At 37.5% G+C, this 21,793-nt stretch overlaps 1 long non-coding RNA gene across 4 annotated transcripts in view; it reads left to right on the forward strand.

Annotated features, from left to right (window-relative positions):
• Positions 1-21,793, forward strand: part of LOC308177423 — a 135,828-nt gene that overhangs the window by 84,878 nt on the left and 29,157 nt on the right. The window contains exons 2-4 of one of the 4 annotated variants that reach the window (XR_013939095.1): positions 3,687-3,784; positions 5,237-5,307; positions 6,877-6,944. The exons of 1 other annotated variant lie outside the window; for it this stretch is intronic. This is a non-coding gene — a long non-coding RNA (uncharacterized lncRNA). Of the gene's footprint in view, positions 1-3,686; positions 3,785-5,236; positions 6,945-21,793 lie in introns of all 4 variants that reach the window. 2 more of the 4 variants (XR_013939094.1, XR_013939096.1) reach the window with 2 other exon arrangements.

Below are 21,793 nucleotides of genomic sequence, written 5' to 3' on the forward strand. Positions count from 1 at the left end.
TCGGCTTTGAGGTTAACTAGCTAATAGCTTATGCGTGGTCATGTATTTAAACATCAAGACAAGATTATTAAGTCAGCAAGCAGACAGCTGAAGGAAACCACTACATAGGTGCACTGTTGTTCTGGTTTCAGTTAGGACAGAGTTAATTTTTCTTAGTAGCTGGTAGGGTGCTATGTTTTGGATTAGGATGAGAAGAGTGTTGATAACACCCTGATGTTTTAATTGTTGCAGAGCAGTGCTTACACCAGGCCAAGGACTTTTCGGCTTCTCGCTCTGTCCTGCCAGCGAGCAGGCTGGGGGTGCAGCAGGAGCTGGGAGGGGACAGACCCAGGACAGCTGACCCAAACTGGCCAAAGGGGTATTCCATACCATCTGGCGTCATGCTAAACAATATATAGGGGTGGCTGGCCGGGGTGGGGGGCCGGCTGCTCGGGGAGAGGCTGGGCATCAGTCAACAGGTGGTGAGCAATTGCATTGTACATCACTTGTTTCGTACACATTATTATTAGTAGTACTATTACCATTATTATTATTGTTATTATTATTATTATTATTATTTTCCTGTCTTAATAAACTGTCTTTATCTCAACTCACAGACTTCACTTTCCTGTTTCTCTCCCCCATCCCAGAGAGGAAGGGGGGAGGGTGAGCGAATGGCTGTGTGGTGTTTAGCTGCCGACTGGGTTAAATCACAACAACTGTACAAAAAAGATTATAAGTAAAGCTGTACAGCCTTAAGGTCTTTGAACTTGCCTGAACCACAACAGGAAAAAGTACTGCAGGATTTGGTTCGAATCACCTTCTTGCACACATGAGTTACATCAAACTTTCTGGTAGAACCAAACCATCATTATCCCAATGGTCAGATCACGCATGTTAGTAAATGAAATAGATAGTCTCATTAGGCCTTTTGGGTGGTATCTGCCCAAAGTGCACGCAAGTAAATAGAGGCTTCCAACCTATTTGCAGATATACCTTCCCCGGTAAAATCAACAAATATAAACTGATGGAGTACTACTGTAGTCCACAGAATGGCAGTTTTCCAGGCACAAGACATATTCACCAAGCTTGCAGTAGAGTTCCTTAGGATTTTCATTGGCTGAAAATGCAGGTTGTAACCTTTCTTTTCTTAAAACAAGACATAGATGAAGTTGAAGTGATGGCAATAATGATATTTTCTTGCTTCTTTGAAAGAAATGTCTTCACTGACGGCAGTATTTTTTCTTGTGTATAAGTGGCTGTAGGTGTACTCTGTTTTTATTAGGCTGTAGTAACAGACTCACAAATTTTAACTTTGTCATGCATCCAGCATTTCACTTAATCTTCATGTCATCCATGTGAACTGCTATGGAAGAATTGCTTGTTCACTGTAGTGGACGTACAGGATGGACCTTAAGAAAGGTGGGCTTGTGGGATACACACAAAATAAATCTGACTGAACTTTATGGAACCCCTATATACCACTATACAGTTGCACCAACCAACCCCTGCAGTGAAAGGAGATGGTGAAGGAGCTGAGAGGGGATTTCTGGGTTTAATTTGAGCTGGGTAAGAGTAAAAAGAGTTATTTTAGTTGTCATGTTATGTGACCACATAACTAGAGAAATGCAGGTCTTGTCAATGCAATGCAGTGTGGTGCTTGCAAGAACAATTCTTAGTTTTAACATTTCTTCACTTCTCATTGCTTAGCTAAGGAATTTTAATATTTCTATCAAAGCTCTCACATGTAATTCATATGCTGCTGAAAAGCACTTTGACACTGTAAATTTATGAGCAAAAATAGATTAAAAAGAAGGTTTCAGACTATTTTGCAGCATGGTATCTGAGGATATTTGTGGAGTGTTCTGACTACAAAACTCTCATATCTGTGCAGAGTCAATTATTCTTTGCTGTTGGCTGCTACACCCCCTGTGTCATGATATTATAACAGCAAATAGATATTTTTAGGAACCAGGAAGTATGAAGAGCCTCAAAATGACCTGCAGTTGTATGCTTTCAGCTTCTTACTTCTGTAGTAATAAAGTTATGTTAAAGGTTGTGTGTTACCATAGCCTTTCTTTAGAGCAAGTGTAAAAAAATTAAAATGCCTTTATATGACACCTTAAATAATATCGCTCTCAAGAGCAAGCACAGAAATGAACTTACAGCACATTAAGGGATGAGTGAGTCAGGGTTAACTTGCAAGGAAAAGCTTGTGAAAGGAGAGCAGAAGAGACAAATAAGATGCAAAAGAGGAAGCAAAAACCAACTCAAAACACATTATGTAAAAACATTTTGCTTAGGACCATGTTAAAGGCTAGAAAGAGCTTTTGAGCTAAATGCTGTCAGCAAGAGGTGCTTGGAATTGTTAGCAAAGTTTGGTTTCTGCTGAATTTGGGAAAACAGGACTTTTGAAATTATTTTTAAATACCTTTCCAGTATTTCAGCGGAAAAACATCTGCCTCTTGTCAGTCTCAGTTTCTACTTATAAGTCCTTGAATTTATTTTTACCTGGCTCTTCTTGCCTAAAAGATGCTCTTGGGCTTGTGAGAAATTGTCAGGTGATAAATATTTCCAGCATGACATTTAAAAGATAAACCTCTACTGAAAATGTAAAATTACACCCAAAACCCATGTCCTCACATTTCAAATCAAATGCTTAGAGAAGACGTCAGTAGTCCCGAACATTTTTAGCAAGGAAAATATGACATTTAGCATTTGTGGAAAAAATACAGTCTGGCTATAGTAGCCCAGTATCAGCATAAAAAAGTACCTGTAAAGCACAGAGAATGTATTTTCAGCACTGTACTTGCCAGCACACTTCGGCTGTGGACCATACCAATCTATGAAATACGTCTTTGATCCAGCTCAGCATTTTTAGCAAAGAAAAGTTTGAATAAATCTTTTGCCTAGGTATAAAGCAACTGATAACATTTTAAATTTAGTAGTCTGAGTAGTAGATCTGAGTTTTGAGGGTACATCACTGGTGTGAGACATTTGTAAATATCCGTACATCTTTTCTGAACTGATATAATTTCATCCTTCCCATTTGGCTTCAGAGCTACTGCATACATGAGTATTCTCAAGAAATATGCATTTTTTTAGGACTGTTTCCAGTATGAGTACAGTAGTATGAATTCAGATATAACACTCAAGTGATCCGTTAAGACAATAATTTTACCATTTTACAGTTATAGTTACCTGACTTGTGTGTAGAAAGAATTGCACTTTACAATATGTATCTTTTTACTGTGAAACTATAAAGAAACAGAAATATTACAGTAGTTCTAGTTATAAGGCCAATGTGTTGGTCTATTAATTTTTCAATAATCGCCATTTTTAGGGTTGACTTTTAGGGATCAGGCTTCTGGATTTGGAAAGTTAATACATTTATGGAATGAAATCTCACCATCACTGACCTTTGTGGCACCTGCTTCTCTAGCAGTTTTTGTCAGCTGCCTTGGTGGCCCATCCATTCAGAGTCATGCTCAGAGGTATGGACACCCATCACCCTCTGAGATGCCGATGACACTTTATTGTCAGCATCCCGAGAAGAATTCTGCCATAAAGCTGAGAAGACAAATCTAAAAATGGAGCTGGCAATTCTGCTTGTAACTAGAAAGATCATTGCTAACTAAACTAGAAAAAAAGGCAAGTAATTTAATTTTCCCACAGCAACCTGTGATGTCCCCTCCTTTCCTTTGCAGTGTTGCCTAACCATAGCTTTCTGAGAGGAGCAAGAATGGACTATTGAATATTTCACGTGGAAATATATGGCATATGTTTCAACTCCACATCCGTATACGTAAGTACATCTCTTGCAGACATAAAGCTAGTAGGTGTCAGTTACTCACAGACACATCCATATCTTTTATCACTATTCACATCGTCTTGAAATTTAAAGCCTGGAAAGAATGTATTTTGTAAGAGCAAACATCCTTCCAGCTCCAGGTGCAGAGGAGTGTGTCCAGGAATGCTCAAGGCTAAGCAGTTTTGAAACTGCAATTTTATTGCCTTGGAAAAAAAGAACTGACCATTATCTAAGGGAGCTGTGTGCAAGAAGTTGTCTTTGGTTCCTACTCTGCTAAAAGACATGGTGTAACTCTGGGCAAGTCACCAGGAAGCTGTCTCCTGTGTAGAATATAAGAAAGAGGGGGGAAGTCATAAATGATTTGTACCACTTCACTCTGTTAGACAGGGATTATCATTTGAATTTTTCACAAATTAAAAAAGTTACGATCAGTACTACTCACGGCTGTTTCCTCATCTTGTGTGGAGTTCCAGAGTTTGCCAAAACTGCTAAAGGTGTGTAAAAGAGTCAGCCTGAGAGAAATTATACATTCACAACACTCAGCTATGTCAGAGCAGCTGCACTGATTTACTGAGTTGCTGGCCTGTTTCTTTGCAAGTAACTTGCTCATTGTCTTTATCCTAGAAGTAGTGCTGTGGAATGCCCTGTGATGTAACAAGGAGTTGGATTTTCTTCCCTTTTTATTTTTTGACATTAAAGAGGCCAGTAGCAATACTTATTGCTATCACCTACCTTGGTTTTCTGAAACAGAAACTAAATTCATCATGGTTTTGTCTGAAAGTATTTCATTTCTGTTCTTCTTCCCTTAAAGTGGATACACTGCCGTAACAGATAACAATTTTGTGAAATTCATACTGAGTTCTGTCCTTGAGTGTCATTCTGACTTTTGCTTTGTAGTAATAGTGTCTTTGTAGGTCTCATGGGATCTTCTTTTACATAATTTTTGTGTTCTCTTGCTCTGCAGGCTAAAAATTTTAAACAGCATAAAAATTGATTACAGGTAGAGAGAGAGCTGGAATTCTACCAGTTGTGGTAGAAATAACAGGAATATTTGGAAATTAGATGTTAAAATTAGTTATATCTATTAAAACCAGAAATATTAGCTGGTTCTTGAAAGCATTGCCTATCATTGGCGTAAAAACAAACGAAACCAAACCAAACCAAACCAAAACAAAACAAAAACCTGCTTAGATAAAATTAAATCCAGTTATTATTGTCACACTGCTATAGGTTTCTACTACCTCTGTTACAGTATGTCTATGGAAGTGGTATAGTTGGAATTTGACACATTTGAGGGTGTAAAGACATCAGCATAGGAAAGAGAAATAGTAGGTGAGAGTCAAGGGAGCAGGGAACTAAATGAAGTGGCTATTACACTAATAGATGCAATCTTAATCATCTCATTAAATTATTTGCTGTTGGTTTCTATTTTTTTTTTTTAAACAGATGTCCCATGTGTCCAATGCAGTGGTGTGCTCTGAGGGAGCAAAAGGGTCCATCCATTAAGGTGGAAACAGGTTGTATGGGAATGGCTGAAAATGATCACCTAAAGTCAAACTGATAACCAGTCATGAAAATTACAATTAGAAGAGTCATTTCTTGTTTACAGTTCTAATTGAAATTCTATTTCATAATAGAAAAAATAGTCTCCATGCTTCTTTGTGATGTATGGCTGAAAACCAGAGTATCTCTATTATAGTTCTAAAATATTCTGATTTTGGAATTTTTGTCCCCAAGCCTAATTTTTTGAGAGAATTTAGATGCATATTTATATTTAGATGCACATTTTTTATATGTTTGGAAAGAGGCTATACCTGACCAGGTCTATAAAGTACAGTAAAATAATTTGTATTTTTAAATATCATTCCAATAGAAAGGTTATTGTCTTAGGAGAAATGCATATAGTACCACCCTTCTTCCATTTCTGATGTGTTTTTAGCAAAAATCACACATTTGATTATACTTTATGTTTTCTAGCTTACATATGGTAAATTTCTGTAGATGAAGGACCTTTTTTTGAGTGTAGGTGGTGGCTCAGACAACACTGCTAATAAAAAGTTGAATATCATAGAAAGTAAGATGTGCCTAAATTGAACTTTAAAAAAAGCTTTAGTCAGTAAGCAATATCAAGTAAGTGAAGAAATGCATGTAGCCGCTCTAGTAGTTGTAACATCATCTGGAATATTGCACCTTCATCAGAAATTCTTCTGTGACCTTGGCAAAAATATAATAAATGGAAATGAGTAGGTAGAGTACCTATATGCCAGTAATGATTTCACATATCCGCATGGAATGCTGATAGGCTGACAGCCTGAATCCTATAGCAGCCACAGCAGGTCAGAACAAACCTTGTAACCTATTTTCTGAGCTTTATTGCTCATTTTTCAGACTGGTGTAGTTCTTACTACATGGAAAGGAAATTGCTGTTTTGCTGATAATCTATTTTTGGTACGATTCATCAGTACTTGCTTCAGACTCTATTTTACAGTCCATCATTTTTCTGATCTCAGTATGTTCTCAGGATTTCTTAAATTAAGGAGCCCACAGTTTATATGAACCTGTCTACTTCATCATCAGATGTTATGTTTTTCCCCATTAATGTCTTTTGAAGCACTTGATTTCTAGCCAAATATCTGACAGTAAAATCAGAGTGATGCTTCTATCCCATTTCTAGAAATCAGTTAATTAGATTCCCTTAGGGCCCCAAAGAAAAGCCTCTTATCTTTTGTCAGTTTAATTTCTGCTATATCCGTTTGTGTTAGTGCTTTCTGAAAGAACACTTCTATTCCATTGCTTGCTTAGTTTACTTTTTCCTTAATTTTTTGTTGTTCATCAGAGTCATAAGAATTTATTTTAAGAATTCATCTCAGACCAGTAGCCTGAGATGAATTAGAAAATAAGATTTTAAAATCCTATATCTTTTCCTCCTTTCTAAAATTCATGACACTTGCTATGTAGAGGGCATATTTGGGGCAACTATGGCTTTTTACAATGTTAATTATATGAAATTGAAATTAATATGAAACAGAGGGCATAAAGCCTCTTCTCACTTCTTCCTTCAAACTCGTTTCAATCTGTTTAAACAGCAAAACAGGTTGTAAAGAAAATCTGGAGGAAGAAAGGGAAACATGAAAGGACTGGATTGCAAAGAAAGGTAAAGTATGTGTGTAGGATAGTAAGTAGTTTGTTTACAAAAACCTATTTTGTGCATACATGCTGTCATTGTCTTACCTCAAAAAAACTGAAATGCCAAAATGAAAAATTTCCACGTATTCAAAATCATACGTAAAAGGTTAATTTTGTACTATGCTATATAGGTGTGAGTTCTGTGTCTGCTGTCGTGGATACCAGTGATAGTTTTATTCTCTAATTAATAGGAGGTAGTTTGGGATCCAAGTTAGGCAGTCTGAAAGAGTAAAACACAAGATCCTCTGGGCTCTATAGAGTGCCAATAACATTCTGGGACGTTCCTGTCATTAGTATGAATCTCTAATATTTGCGAACACTTAATGAGTGAGGAGCAACATGATGGAACTGGTGAGAAGAAAACATAGGATTAAATTTGACATGAAGAAAGATTCAGGTCTTGGTTCTTCTGTGTCAATGTTTTGCCACTGTCTGCATAGAGTCCCCAGGTGCAGCCATTTTGTCACCAGCACCGTGTTCAGTCAAAGGACAAACCAGAACAAGTGTTACACTGAGCTGAGCTGATTTCAGAGCCAATTGTGAGAGGAGGTTTGTGCAAAAATACAAAGAAGGAGAAAGTAGAAGAAAATGAAATTCGTGAGTGTTAGCAACTACTGTCGTCTACAGGGATGTGCAATTCAGCTTACAAAAAGGTCGTTTTTCTTTCTTGTATTTATACAGATGTTTCCAGTTTAAATGAAATGGTCATTTGCTGAAAATTGATACTGATAAATTGAGTGTAATAATGGCTTAAAAAATATGAAAGGCAGTTTAATGAGGTTGAGCTGTTCTGTCTAATCATTCTTGGTGTCTCTGTACTTAGCACAAAAATGCTTATCTCTAGCTCTGCCTGGGCTAGGAAAAGAGTGCGTTATGGCATTGAAGGATACAGTGATTTTACAGACAGACATACACCTCCTAATATTTGTAGTTATTTATCAAGTATATTATGGTTATGAATAAAAGAAAACATAGTTTAACTCCAGTATTATCCTCTACACCAGTAACTTCCTTCTTTTTCTTCCTTTTTTTTTTTTTTTTTTCCTGAGCAATCACAAAAAGATAAGCATAATTAACCATTTAAGTATGGCAATGGATATGTTTTCTGTGTCAAGAGAAGTAGTTACAGGACACAGATACGCATGTCTTCATGTTTTAGAATGCACTCATATATGAAAGTGAAAGAAATGGCACAAACAGAAGCAGGTTTAAAGGATTTGTCCTAAATTGCTAGTCTGGGTTTACACACAGTAGGGCAAAGATCAGGAGCCCTTAAATGCAATGTTTACAATTACTGTGTCTAAACGTTGCAGGATAGATACCACATGGAAAAAAAAATCAGCTAAGAGAAGAAAAATTAATAGACCTCAAACTATCCAAAAACATATTAACTAAAGAAGAAAAGAGGATAAGGACTGTTCCACTCTGATCTTTCCCTCAGCTCCCAAAGCATAGAATAAACTTGCTGTGTTAGATTTCACTGTAACGAAAATTGCAGTCCTCACATTGAGATGTGCTGAAACAATTCCCAGCCTTCATTCTGCTTTGCTATTAACAGTTTCATTATATTTCACCTCTCTGTAGCCCCATTATATGTGATGGAACAAAGCCATTAACCCCTTCATGTCTCCATTAAAATGTGACTTTCCTCCAGTGAAGAGCTCTGTTTGTGGCTTTACAAAAGTGAGAGCTCTCAGGAGTTCTCAAGGTCCATTCAACTCAATAGCCTGCAATTGCCATGAATAGGCACAGTAAGTGGATAAATAAATTCCCAGGTGACAGTTAAAACTTGGGATCAGAAAGCACAAATTCTCCAACACCAAATCATAGAAAACTGGACAGGAGAGGACCTCAGGAGGTCCTTATTAGCTCTGAATATTTCTGACATATAACGCCAACAGCTGCTGTACACAGAACAGCAGGACAGTGTTGTGTGGACCAACACCTTGAATTAAAGAATAACCAATCTCATACAGGAGGGGTCATTTGTTCTGTTTTTTCCTGTGCTTCCATGGCAACTTGACTTCAGCTATAGCTCTTGGTCTCTGACGTAAAGCAAAATGTATTCATGCTTCTTGGCTCGCTAAGAAGCTGCGCTGTGCATACTTTCATCATCCCACTGCACAAGCTCCCTGGCAGCAACATCCCATTTCCATCTCTGTAAGGGATGGAGCTTGGTGCCTGAGACACTGTGTGTATGCAGTGTCTCTGATCTTCCTTGCTGTCCACTTTTATTTCTCCTAGGAGCAGAGAGCCACATGAGAGGCTCTGCTTCCTTCCTCTGCTCCAGAATTCAATACATTCCCCCTGCCAGGGCTTTATTGTTCAGGCTGTCTGCTCCCCATGTTTCCTGCTCTGAGGCTGGAGTCACTTACACTACTTGCCCTTTGCCTCTGTAGTACATACATGCCATTTAGACTACTCTACTGGGTCTAAGCAGGGGTCTTGCTTCATGACAAGGTGTTACTGGGAGCAGTTGTTTGAGTCGCAGGTAACTGAAGGGAGACCTTCATGTTATGGATGTGGGAAGCCCCTTTCATTTTTCTCACAGGTTAATGCAGTCTTGGCTAAGAGACTACTATTTCCTCAGATTCTGGAAGGTTTGCAGGAGTGATTGGGTGGTCTCTGTTAGTTTTTCACTCTCAAAAGCTGCATGAATCAATTCAAGTATCCATGAGACTTCTTTAACCCATTAGTATAGGAAATTTCTTTCCTCTCACTCCATGCATTTTCACCCTGCTCATTGCCTGAATATGCTTTGGAATACTTTCATAGATCATATTCTTAAGGAGGATGTCCTTAACGTAAAATTTCTTGCATAAAATAGTATTCCAAAATAATCTTTTTAGGTGCACTGTATGACATATTTGTATTTGCATGCACTTAGGTCTCATCTTTCTTATAAAGTTCTCTAATGAAAATAAAGCATGAAAAAGCAAAACACCACAACATCCTACTTCACATGTCTGTCTTTTCCTTCTTTGTTTAAGAAACTCCCTTATGGGATGTGTGGGATGTCAGTAGCGTGTTTGAGAATCAAGGGTGATCTGGTACTTTATGGGTTGAATTCTTTACTTGAAGGAGAACATCAGCAGTACTTATTTTTCCTTGTACAGGTCCCATACCACAGTTTCTGAATGTGCTGGTGAGAATTTGTTGTTATAAATATGGCAAAATAATGGTTTTGGGATTTTGAATCAGCCTATTTGGGATCACTGTAATATGGGGTATTGGCATGATTCATCTGTTTTAAAGCAGGCTGTTATGGTTTTTTTTACAAAGCACAACTGGCTCCTGATTGAAGAATGTTTTATTCAAATGCTACTGTGCAGAACCTGTTCTACTCTGCTTTTTGTCATTTGCTATGGCCATCTGATAAGGTTTTTAAATATACTAAATATAATTTAATTCATATCATACTCCATGAATTCTTAAACAGCTTTTTAGCCTCAGGTCTCAAGATCTTTGGTGCAGGCTGGGTCTTTTAATGTGAGGATTAAGCTTTTAGGACTGAAAAACGGCAAGTAGGAAAGAACAATTCATATTTAGAGTGATTATAAAGTTTTTTTCTAGTCTCCAGAGGCTAGGCACATTAAAGCAGAGTTTTTCATAATTAGAATTACCAGATTAAAGCAGAGATATTTTCTTTTTTTTCACAGCAAGCAAAAACATTCATCACAGATTAATGGAATTTAGTCGGGTTCTTAATATAATGACTGGAAATGGCATCTTTCATTTTCTTACTCTGAAACTTTTTTTTCTATGGTATGAACATGACATCAGCTTAGTTGAAATGTATTTTCATTGTGTGGGTTGAACTCATGTGGAAAAAAAGAATTCTTATTACATTTGCTTTTATTATCCTGTGCTTGAATATAGAAAAATTTTCCTTATATACTCCATGTTAGTTCATTTTATATACCACATTATTGTTTGTGAAGATAACGTTCATATTTTTCATGGCTTTTTGGGGGGATCAGAAGACATAGATATGATCTTTGAACTGAAGAGTCTCAGGGAAAGTACGGGTTTTTGTTAAAAGAGAAGATGCACTACGTTAATTTAAATCATCGTTGACAACATCAAACATCCAGGTGCAAGATAATCTGATATGGCAAATTGAAACTGATGTATGAATAAGGTTATCATATATCCAGGTTTTTGCAGGTTTTTTTTCCTTATCCAGAAACTTTTTGAAGCTGTATTTCAAGTCTGCACGCATACTGTGAGTCCATTTATCCATTAACACAGAGCAGCCCCTTCAGAGGTTTCTTGCAGAGTTTAAGTGAGCAGTCGTAAAATTGTACTCTTTTGCCATAATGGTACAACCATATTGGCAGATAAAGCTGTAGGGGGCAGAGGTAAACACAGAACAAGTTATGGTACGAATGGGTAAGAGACCAGTTCTGTATAAAGCACTGGCTTCTATCTGTGTGCTTGCTGAACCCACAGTAAATACAGAGTGTACAGTACTCTGATTTAGATTTCTGCCACCTAAATTCAGGATTATTTTTTTTCATTAGTATTGGTTGTAAACTGTGATAGTTTGTGATTAGGTGTAAGACATGTTACATTATATCTTTCTGCAGTCAAGAAACATGCTCCCATATATTTTTCTTCATGTCTTCTCATCTATTTTGATAGCAGTAAATCAGTGAAATATCTCTTCCTCCTGCTTGATAGTGGACTAAAGCCCTGTTGAAGAATCTGTGATATCTTTTTATTATATATTATGACATTTTTTTTGAAACAATAGGCCATGATGACATAAATTTGGAGTGCTAATATGCCTCCAGTTATTGAAACAGTCTTTTCCAGATACACAACAACAGCTTCCACAACAAAAGCTTGGGAAAACAAAGAAGCACTGCTAATTTGTGGATCATGAGAAATAATGTAGAGAAGCAGTAGAGCAAGGAGGGCCGAGCAATTATAGATCTGTGTTGTTACATTGTCTGATTTGCTTATGGTTAGTCCTTCTGCAAGGCCTGTTTGTTCTCAAGCCCTTATGTAAAAGACGTATCTCGTGTTAGTCTGTTGATCATGCAACTGGCACCAAGTCTCGATCCCATAAAGACAGTGCTCCAACACCAGCTCGGGGTAGTCCTCGCTGGCTGGCCCTGTGAAGATGTCTGGTGTTGTGAAGGGCAATAGGAGGGATCGACAACTTTCCTGACTGTGGCTCATCAGCAGGTAAGACTGATCGTTAACAATATTGCGCCTTGCCTAAATGGCAAGTGGATTTTTATTTTCCCTTTTGCTTATGCTTGGATTGCTGACATTCTGCTCAGGCTTAATTATACAGGTAATCAGTGTGTGTAGCTATAATAAAATCCATCAAACCTCGTCTGTGGCCTTTTGCCAGTTTATTACCCAATATCCCAAAACCCCTGTTGTCCTTTGAGAGAGCACTGCCCTGCTATTTTGTATCAGCTTGTAGATCCTGGTTGTTTTCAGACCTGAGCATAAACCGTAGTCACCTGACTTTAGACACTTTTCTCAGATACATTTGCAGGCCCCTGTGAAGTGTTTCACAGAGCATCAGTGCTCCACAGACCACAAAGGGAAAAGCTCTTCCATAACTGGAAACAAAGGAAGCTAACCTACCTGGGCTGTACCGAGCCTATCTGAATGTTTCCAAAGCTTCCCCCTTCCTCATGCACACCAGAGGTGTCCTGGAACACAACAGTGTGTGCATTTCTGTCCTGTGTCAAGGCTGCTTAGTGCTGAACATCAAGACAACTTTCCCAGTCTCATGTTAATTGTAAATTTCTCCTTTCTCCCTTTCCTTTCTCTTTCAATTCCTTGATAAGGAAGGAGGCTTTGATTTGCTTGTCAGTGATCATTTGTATTTTAGAGAGCTTTAAGGAATCAGATCAGGGAATCTTCTTGCATTTCTTTATGGTGTTGAACTTTGAAAGTCTGGGCAGCAGCTAGCCAGTCTTCACAAGAAAAATAAAAATTTTAAAAGGCAATATGATGCACCATATTCCCTTTTAACTGGGGAAAAGCTATGGGGCATAGTAGTGGTTTAGTAGTTGTGCTGAACACTGCCATCAAAAACCATGATGCCAGCTTTTTTTTTTTTTCCTTTTTTTTTTTTCTGAAAAGAAGGTGCTGCCAAGGTTTATTTGTTCAGCTGACATGAACCTTGATTGCTTAACAATGATTTTGGAGATATTTGATTATAATGGTTGACAAATGCCAAATGAAATACACAGTGGTGGTATTTTCCTGTAGCATGGTTTTCTGAGGAAAGATAATGTAAGATAGCATTTGTGGGTAGAGATAATATCTTTTTTTAGACTACTTGGCATAACTGGAAAATTAGAAAAGCTGTTGGTCACAAGATCCCTTGTAAAGATCTCAGTGTAATAGATAATTCTTGTTCAGGGATTAGTTCTTTGCTGAGCTATAGGAAAAGGAACTTAGCGCCACAATCTTTGTCCTTCATCTTAAAGTTTAGCAGAGGCTGGTGAATACTTTGTTGTCTACTCATTTGCTTATTTTCACAGAAGATTTCTTAAGCATTAGCAATGGAATAACAGGAACTGAAGTGGTGACGTCTGCTCTTGATAGTAAAAGATATTATCTTTACCTGTCTTTGCTTTCTAAGAACAGGAGAAAATGAAATCTACACAATAATGAGTGACTGTTGTAGTGTGACTCTCTATCCTGCTTAGGATGCAGAGATAGGTGCTCATCATCAAGACACATCTAATAAAAACATGCCAAAATCAATATCTCCTCTGGTTCAGTCTCTCCGACTCTCTCTACTATGTGATAAAGTGCTAATGAAAAAGCAAAAAATAACTGTAACTGGAAAAGCAATAATCATATTTCACAGTTCCTAATTTTTCATCTTGCTTTTTTTCTGACTTACAATAATAATATCTGAGTTGAGATACAGTTGATTGCCTTAAATGGAAAAGACGAATTCTGAAGGTTATCATTTTGCTCAGAATTGCAATATAGTATTTTTTGTGTGTTTCCATAAATTTGCAAGTGGTTATATTTTGGAGAAACAGTATTTTTCTAAGTTTCTACTTAATGACTTTGAAATGTCAAAGCATTTCACCTGTAGTGATTAACAAGAGAGATAGGGCAGCAGATACTGGTCTGCACTACTGTTCACTTCCGTAAGTATACCGAAGCGGAACATTAACATGTATTGCCTTTGGTTGTGAAAGCTCTGACAGGACTTACAAGTTAAAAGCCAGAATCTTAAGATATGAAGTCGGGACAACTCTGCGGATGAAAGAGAAGCCAGGAAACATTCTGTGAGCAGCCTAGCAACTTAAACACCTCTGTAGAATACATACCCTCCTCTTTTCCTGGTTCAGCATCTTAAAACCGAGGAAAGGAAGAATCTTCCTGTTACTATATTAGGTCTAATAGATCTATATATTTTCTACACATCTAAGACCTATGAAGAAAGGCAATGGATGTGTGTCTATTGTGATGCACATATTGTCCATAATTAGCCTACTACATGATTGTCTGCAGAACCAACTGCTCAGGCTTAGATATGAACCTCTGAATAGAGTGTAATTACGTACATGAAATGTTAAGCTATAAAACGTTCAACTATATACACAGTGGTGGCTGAAGCTGTGTTGGTACATGGCCTCTCTTCTGCTTTTGCTTTGCATAAACAATTAAATAATTCTTTGAGTTTTGGGATATGTGCTTTCCTCAGGTGAAAAGGTAACAGCTATCAGTGGCTTATTCAAATGAAAATTTGGTGTAATTAAAAAATATTTTATTATACATGGTGATGGAGTACCAATGAAGTGGTACATAGAAGCTGTCTCCATGTCAAGAAGAAACTACAGAATAAATGTCACTCAGATCTACACTTTACATCCTCAATACAAGACAGCTATGGAAAGAAAACTGTGTTCTTAAGCTAATACAATGTGAATACAATGATTAAAAAAATGCCAGTAAGCTATCACCTAATATACACAAAACTGCTATCACCTAGTATACACAAATCTGTATAAAAACAAGCATTTTGCTATAAGCAAAGGAGAACAGAGAAATGTTCTGAAATGTTCTAAAATATTCTAAAACTAATTGCTTGTGGCATCTTATTTAGGCTTGTCATGCTTTTAATCTTTTTGAATGTCACTTGTCTGAGGGATAGCTAAAGCACTCATCTTCATTTGCTTTTGTAATTTGTGAGCCATATGGCGGAATAATGCAGCCTCTACTTGGGAGTACGGGCTTCAGCTCGAAACAGGCAAGTATTGTGGGTGGCATTAAAATACAGAAAGCCCCACTCACCTCGTGGTATGGACACCTCTGTTAAAAAACAATGAGACCATGGTTTTAGCAACGTGCAGTTGTGCATATTGCATATTTGTAGATACAGGATACATGCAACTTGTAGCAAGCAAGCAGCACTAGAAATAATTTTAATGCAGCCAGGTATCTACACAGCACATTTAAGTACTTGCATGGTATTTGTGACAGGAGCAATGCCAGTTTCTTAGTAAAACTCCTAGTGCAAGGAGGCCTTAGTACAGATGAAGGTCCAAAGCTCTGTTCAGTACTATCGTTCTGCTACAGAATGCACTCATGAGTTCTTTTATTTTTAAGAACAAGACATTTGAGTGTGTTTTCCCACTAGGGCTCAGCCACTCAGCCTTTGCTGCTGCTGTTTTAAAAAGGAACATGTTTTGTCTGCTAATTTGAGGTTCCTGGAGTAAAGTCCTCAGAGAAAAGCTCACTTTCCAATTTTAGAATCACAGACCCATACAATCATAGAATCATCTATGTTGGAAAAGACCCATGAGATCATCATTTGAATAAGCCCCTCTCTTGATCTTGCTGAGGTTTTGGGACTTTGTCACATATAGATGTCACTGCACAGTAAATTGAGCTGTGAACTGGCCAAGAACTACACTCTCTCTCTGCTTGAAGACTTACAGAGCACTATATCATGCAAGTTACCTTAGAAAATACAAAGATCTACTCCTAGTGTGCAGTAGATAACAGATTGAAATTTCACACACTTCTTTACCTGTATTATAACTTCCTTGTGTGTGTGAGGAAAAGAAAAAAAATATATTGAAGAAGCTCAACTTTGAAAAATCAAACATACAGGAATGACTGGGAAATTCAGCCTTTCTGACGTTTTGAACATAATCTCTGACTTTAGGATGCTACAAGTGAAACCACTTCGCCAATAGGATTAGCTGCATCCACACTGTAGGAATGTTTCTCAAAGGTGCAGTTCTTCTGAAAATCTGAATGCAGCAGCAGGAGCCTGCAGCACCCAGCAGCTCTCAGAGAAACATGTTCTGCTACTTGCCAGGCCTTTATGCTGGAGTTATGTATTGGAAATCCCCTTTGAGGAAATTCTGAGGCTGGGGATAGTCTCGGAACTTAATAAAAGTATTTGTTTTAACTTGCTTTAATCTTCAGAGAAGGCTTAGGGAAATTCCAAATATCTGAAAGATACAGAGTAACTGAAGTCTTTGGACTTTAAATCTGCTAGAGCTTTAGCTAATTGTATGTGCCTCAATGTACACACTTTCATATCCCCTAGCATATAGGGACTGGTAAGCAATCAAGCAAGTCTGAGAGATGTCCCTGCAAGTCAATGATTTGGAAGCGTATCATGAGGCTCTTTTTCATTATTTTCACGATCTACTGTAGAGCTAGTAATTAAAGACCTAAGGCTTGTCCCCATACAATTGTAGGTACTGCATTTTCTTGTTCTGATGTCTGCTGTTCTTTCAAAGAGTGAATTTTAATTCAAAAATTATAAAGAAACTTGGTATGGTTTCAGAATGTAGAGCTGAAACTTGGAAGATTTTAATGGTGCTTTGTTGGTTTGTAATTTGTTTGTGGTTTTGCTGCTGTGATTCATGCTTGTCTGACCTCCTGTTTTTCATAGAGACCTCAGCTTGTCTGTGACACACCTGAGGACAGTTCAGTTCCTGATTTATTAAACTCATTAGAATTGATTTTGTGGACCGGAAACTACAAGGCTATCACAATGATCGAGTGACAAGATTTTAAATAAAAATAATTATTTTATTCCACTGCTGTCTTTAATATTACAGGTCAGTTTCTCCATCTGATAATACGCATATGATTGTTCCTGTTCTACAGTAGATACCCTGTAGTTCAGTCTGATGCTGGAGAAAGAATTTAATGAACCTGAAATAGAAAATTATGTATAAATTAGAATTTAGAGTGCAGAGAATGTGAATAGAACTTTGATTACTTTTTTTTTTTTAAGTTCCTTTATTGTTTCTGTCACTAGATGTTTGTTAAGCCATTTCATTTTACTAACTTCTTTTTCAGTTCTACTGTGTTAAGTACGAATTTGAAAGCTTTAATAGAATTTTCTTGAAAAGGACTCCCTGTTGCATGGTGGTTAGACAGTAGTGTTCTGAGGCTAACCTTAATAGCATTACTGAAACCAAGCCTAGCTGAGAGAAAAGGAATTAACTAGCTTTCTGCAGATTTGGATGTAGAACAAGTGACTGGATGCACTTTGTGGCCAAGCAAGTCTTTCTGCAGGATGGTGTTTAAGATGTGCTTGTGTGAATCGAGATCGCCATCCCATGGTTGCTCTCGGATTTGTTCTCATAGAGATTCAGGCAAACAATGGCTGTCCGCCTTCACCATCTCTCTTTGCAGGTCGTTGTGCTTCAACAAAAGATAACACTTTGTCCACACCCACCATGTTTTCAATGCTGTGTTTTGCCATGCTGTGCATCGTGTTAAACTTCCTTCCAGACGTCAGAAATTCTCAACTTCACTTGCCTATGGCATGTACCTTTCAAGGATCTGAACATTTCCCAAAGGGAAGGAGAGCACAGGAACAGATTAAACAGAAGTATGACATAGTCAGGTTAAAATGAACCTGTAATATAGTCCCCAAGGCTAAAAAATAATAGTTATTTTGGCATCATGAAAGAAACATTTTGGATGCTGCTGCATTTTTGCTTGCCAAGCTAAGTGCTATAGAAGAGCTATGGCCAAAGTCATTCCTGAACCTAATCTTTATTTGGTAAAGAGGCAAACTATGAGGCTACAGTAATTTTGTATTACCACAGTACTTCAGTATGCTGTAGTTTCTCACAGGGAATGGTTGAATACCTAATATTGTTTAAGGCGTCATGATAGCTTTTACATTTTTACAGATGCTTTCTAAAATAAGCTAACATCAACTTCTTGTTTCCCAAGCACTGTCTGCAGAATGGCTTTAAGAGTTCACTTAGTGTAAGACTACAGTTTTTGTTTTCAGTAGGAGTCCTTAAAATAAATCCCAGAAATTGGAGGGAAGGACAGAGCAGCCTTCTCTTTCTGAAAGGGGAGTAGGTGTTTGAGGCTGCTTGTTGGTATGTTCCCCTCTTGAAATCTTGACTGCTGCTGCCAATTTTTGCAGAGCGTTTATGTAATTATCTAATATGAGTTTCTGCTGAATGTGTAATTTTTCTTGAGTGCATTGTGCCTGACATATCCATATGTGAAACTTAAGAGGTCTGGTCTGCACAGGAACAATCCATAAATGCAAGGAAATTGGCTGAACATATAAAGTCAATACACCTAAATTACTCTATCTGAAACTCCCCTGTGGATAATTTCTTTCTAGAGTAGAGTGATTTCAGTTTACTGCAGACTAAGCCAAATGATAAAATTACTTCACAACTGAATTAGACCATCCACACTACGCAATAGGGTCTAATTTAGGGTGTTTGCAAACATTGTATTGTGATTCTGGTTAGACTAACCTAAGAAACTAGTTTTCCAAAGTACTACTCATCACTCTGCAACTAAAGATTGCTGCCTTTTACCTATACAGCTGTGCAGGTTACCTAAGAACTCTGACTTGTTTCAGTACAAATTTATGCAAACCATATTTAATGTAATATTTTATTTATTTATTTACTTATTATTTTAACTAAGGCATAAAATTTGCATAGAAACTTTGAAAAAGTGCTTTGCTGGTTCAATTGGTAGAATAATGTCCATTAGGTGAACATGAACTGCTGAAGGAAAGCAGCAGATAAAATTCTGAAGTGCGGTGAATGAAGGTGAATTTCTTCATTCTCCATTGTTCTTGTGTTTTCACTGGCAAAGCTGGTGTTGGACCAGAATTAACAGCAGACTCTTTGACATATACCAAAATTCCTCGAAGTACATCTTGTTCTAACTTCGGGTTATCTCAAAAAGTGCTATTATAAACATGATTAACTGTGCTCATACCATGGAATTTTTTCTTCGGAATGTGGTGTCAGTCTTCTTTGATGCCGCAAAGATGTACAACTGGAAGTACCTTGAATGCAGCTAAATTCATCCATTGCTAATCGCACAAATGGTGCAATATATGTATTGATGGATGCACATTCTTCACCTAGACCACAACCACAGGCCTGCTTATATATGATATTTCTAACACATACACCCCGCCAGTGATTGGGATCCACCATGCTTTAGACAAACAGGCCAAAACCAGGTTCCCACCACAGACACCCTGTGTGTTTAAGAAAAGAGGCAGGTACAAACAGACCATGACACTAATTAAATTTCTGAGTAGGCATATTTTACTTCTAGTAGAGACAAATATGGGACTTGTAAATGTATAAAAATGCTTTATTGACATACCTTGTAAAAAATAAAAACACTGTTATCATTTCCTCACTGAAAAAGATAGAAAGTATTAATTATTCTATTTTTAGTGTACATAATTTTCCTATGAAGAAAACACAGGTGTTTGATTTCCTACGCTTGAAAGCAGTTTATTATATTAATATTGCAATATAGCCAGTAGGTGGCAATAGCTATTTAATTTAGTAAACTAGGGCAGCTGTCCAGCTCATGTTCTGGTACTCATGTCAGCTTTGAACCTTACAAAGAATTTCAGTCTTGAAGAGTCTTACCAAGTGTGTTCTCAGCTTTATAGTTGAAGAACCTGCTGTGCAGCCTGGCAAAGGCATTTGTCAGAGCAGTGTCAGAGCTGAGACTCAATTTAAGCTCTTGTTTCCTGTTCTCCTATATATTGAATATATTGTCTCATTGTGATTTCTGATTATTTTTCCTTATGTTGTGTATGTGTTTATGATGTGTTCTGTAGCAGCTATGAACAAATATTCCCAAGGCCTCTCTTTCTATAACATGTATATACACCTGAAAGAGCTACCTGAAAGCTGTAGATATGCATTCATATGCACATTGGGAGTATGGATGCATTATCATATAAGATATAAAATTAGGTTTATTTTCTGTGGATTATGCAAAATGTTATTACTGGTAGGATATGAAGAAGGATTTATGCATAGTTCTTAAAACTGGTTAGAGTATAATAGTTGTGACGCTTAGTTGTCTGTTTAGGACAAAGTCATGAGGTGTTTTCTCAGATTAATGAGACAGTATTCTCATAAAACTTTATGCAACACTGTCATCAATAACTGCTCAGATGTGCATGTAAAAATATAAAAAATAAATAAAAATCTGGTCCTTGACTTCTCAGTAGATTGGTTTTGTTTTCTGCAAATAGACATCAGGTGGCTCTGCTGTTTGGGCCAACTGTTCAGCCTTATCTTCAGCCAGAAATTTAATATGAGGTGAGAATAAAAGAGAATGTCCATGAAAGAAGAGGATAAACAAGAGGCAGATGGTCCATGTGTGAAACTTGCAATGCCAAACAGTGGATTAAGATGCTCTTTTTGAATGCTACTTCACAACCTTAAAGCAACTGAGAAAAGTTACATTTCCATTAGCTATAGAACGAAAATTTTTCTTCTGGGCTTCATCAGAATATCTTCCATTTCCTTAACTACACTGGTAGCTTATCTAGATGCACTAGATGCTTATTTAAAAAGTGATCTAACAGTGGTGTAAGTAGAGGGGAAGCACATAAGTACCATCTCCGTACATGGTTCTATCAAACCATTTGCCAGATGGATCAGAGACTGGATCAGAGCTAAAAAGCAGATGAGATTCATAGAAAAACCATTTGGGCAGTCAATCACTTGGCATGTTGCAACAATGCATCAAAGCTTCTTCAGTCAGTGCTTCTGTCATGATGCTGTAGGATGGCTTCCCTGACTAGAATGCTGTGATGGGTTATGCTCTGTACAAAGAAGCAGCTCAGGTGCATGGAGCTTTGCTATGGACAGGACAATAAGTCTGTGAGAAGTTTATTGGAACAGAAGGGAAGCCACAAAGGGAAACACTGTGGTAGGATTCTGCTACAGACCACCCACGCTAGAAGAGAAGATGAACAAAACCTTCTTTAAAAAACTGGAATAAGTCCCCTGAATGTAGGTCCTGATTCTCATGGGGGCTCTTGAACCCCTCTGACATTTGTTGAATGGATATCACTGCAGGGAGCAAGCAAATAATGACATTTCTGGAGTATATGGAGGACATGTTTGTGCTTCAGGTACTGGATAGACTGACTAGATGAGCTGCTCCACTGACCTGCCCTTCTGAGTGTGTAATGACTGTTACAGAATGGGAAAGCTGATAGCAACCTTGAGTACAGTGATCATAAAAAGATCCTAAAAGAATTAAGGAAAGGGAATAGAGGTCTAATGACCCTGGACTTCAGGGGCTTGTTCAGGGAATTAACAGGAAGGATCTCATGAGAGCTTGAAGTGCAAATGAACTCAGGAGAACTATCAAGGATATTCTCCTTAAAACAGAAAAAGAAAAAGAAAAAAAAATAAAACAAAAGAAAGAAAATGAACAGATGTAGTAAGAATTCGTCTAGGCTGAAAAGGGAACTCTGAACTGATTCTAAACACATGAAATAAATGGATAGAAGATGGAAGCAGGGTCATGCTTTTC

The sequence above is a fragment of the Anser brachyrhynchus genome (genome assembly GCF_964034855.1).
Source record: "Anser brachyrhynchus genome assembly, chromosome: 1".
Taxonomy (NCBI): domain Eukaryota; kingdom Metazoa; phylum Chordata; class Aves; order Anseriformes; family Anatidae; genus Anser; species Anser brachyrhynchus.